Raw genomic sequence first — 2,218 nt, 5'->3', positions numbered from 1 at the left:
AGCTCCCTGCACAGAGCGGGTGTGGAGCTGGCCCCGAGAGAGGCTGGCGAGTGGGGCAGAGCTTGCTGTGAGAGCTCTGCGGCTGCAACAGTGACGAGCGAGGACGCGGCTTTGGAAAGCGGCACTTTCATTTTTTATTTTTTTAAATATATTTTTATTTATTTCAGAGAGGTAGGGAGAGAGATAGAAACATCAATGATGAGAAAAAATCATTGATCGGCTGCCTCCTGCACGCCCCACACTGGGGTTCAAGCCAGCAACCCAGGAAATCGAACCACGACCTCTTGGTTCACAGGTCGACCAACGCTCAACCACTGAGCCACGCTGGCAGGGCAAAAGGAGCACTTTTAAACCGAAATAACAGAGCATTTGGACAAAAGGGCATTTCACATTATTCAGTGGCTCCTTTATTTATTTTTCAATTGGAGTCGACGTTCAGTATTACTTTGTGTTAGTGTCAGGTGCCGCTGCGGGGGCTCCTGTAGTGACTAGCAGGTAGCCAGCAGGACTGCTTTTCCACGGGGGTCTCGATGGATCAGAAACAGGCTTCCAGGGAGGGGGGTCTGCTTCTCCTGCGCGTCCAGGCGGGAGAGTTGGTGGTGATCGGAAGGGGAGGTCCTCAGTAACGGTGGGCTTGTCTGTGTAGGTGACCCCGGCAGTCGCATCACCTGCTTTCGGCAGGGCACACACATGGAGGCAGTCCCCTGACTGCATTTGCTGTTTTTAAGGGTCAGACAGGGACCCAGCATTAGTCTGCGGGTGGTCCTTCCATTGTGCTGGCCAGTGTGGCGGTAGAGCTGCTCTGGATTGAGGTGATCCGCAGGTGAAAAATACACACCGGGTCCAAACGCAGTCTGAGAAAAGAATGTGTAACTATTTTATATCCATTATGTGTTGAAATGATAATGTATTTCATAGAGCGGGTTAAACACAATGTGGTATTCAAATTAATTCCACCTGTTTCTTTTTTCATTTACGTTACGGCTACTAGAAAAATTAAAACTATGTAGGAACTTGCACTGTAGTTCTGTTGGACCATGCTGGTTTAACCTTTCATCTTAGTGAAAAGCTAATTTGAGACTTCAAGCCCTTTTTAAGAAACGTCGGTCTGTAGCTTCTAAAATAGTGCAGAATGGGTGGAGTTTGTTTGCTTTGACCCATATTATGCCACCGTCTTCACTTTCCTGCAATATTGGCAAATGGCCGATTTTTCTAGATTTGGAGGCAACGCAGTTTGTCTTCTCTTCCTAAGAGGAGATCATTGCAGTCCGCCCTACAGTTCCCGCTCTGCTAATGTTGGAGCATTCCCGGTGCTTCCTCCGTGTGTCATCTGTGTCCTCTTCCCACACATCCTGACCCGCCCTGGTCCATCCTCTGGCCATGGAGGTCGGTCACGGCCTTGAGCGACATGGAGCTGCTGACCAGCTGCCTCTGGAGTGACAGGCCCAGGCCTGTTCCGGACCCTCAGGCCTGCGGAGGACCTTCTTGTCACCTCGGGAAGAAACGAGAAGAATTCAGTCTTTATTTCTTCAGGGACCCAGTGGAAAAGACGGAACATTCAGAGTCTGACCGAACGCCAAGGCGTCTGCTTTCCTTTCCGGCGAAGCTGTCCATGAGTCTAGAGAAGGACAGGAGGTCAAGTACAGATCTGGGCTGCCCACTAGCCCACTGCCAGATGTCTCCCAGATTGCATAACACATTCAGACCCTGGGACCTGAGTTGGAAATAAAGCCCAGCTTTTCTTTCGAAGCCGATCAGTCCTGCAGAGGAGCCCCGAGCACTGCGCGCTACAGAGCACGGGCTCGGGAGGATGGCTCTCGCAGGGCCTTCCCCGGGGCGCCCTTCACTTCCTGGGGCTCCCAGCTGCAGGCCAGCGGGAGGAAAGACCTGTATTTCTCTCACTGGGCTTTGTCCTGCAAACTCCTTACGGAGGTCGGGTGTTTTGCTTGTTTTGAGTTCAGGTGCCAGTTCCCGGAGCCCTTTCCTCTGATATTCTGGGCCCGTCTTGGAAAGTTCCTCCTTGACCCTCATGAACCCACAAACCTCTGTCTTCCCAGGAAGGTGTTCCTTCATGGAGTACAACCTGTTGGGAAGAACAGCCAGTCAGTAGGTGGGGATCATTCCTTACCAGTCCTCTCCTTCTTTCCCTCATTATTTCCCCATAATGCCAGGAAGCACGACTCTCCGTCCTTCCCCTGCGGTGATGGGACGCAGGTGA

At 51.7% G+C, this 2,218-nt stretch overlaps 1 protein-coding gene across 1 annotated transcript in view; it reads left to right on the top strand.

Moving 5' to 3' along the window:
- Positions 1-2,218, top strand: part of TRIO (trio Rho guanine nucleotide exchange factor) — a 205,763-nt gene that overhangs the window by 133,920 nt on the left and 69,625 nt on the right.

The sequence above is a fragment of the Myotis davidii genome, unplaced genomic scaffold (assembly GCF_000327345.1).
Source record: "Myotis davidii unplaced genomic scaffold, ASM32734v1 scaffold143, whole genome shotgun sequence".
In the NCBI taxonomy this organism is placed as follows: Eukaryota; Metazoa; Chordata; class Mammalia; order Chiroptera; family Vespertilionidae; genus Myotis; species Myotis davidii.
Note: the sequence above shows the minus strand (reverse complement) of the source record. Positions and strands in the feature narration are given on the sequence as shown.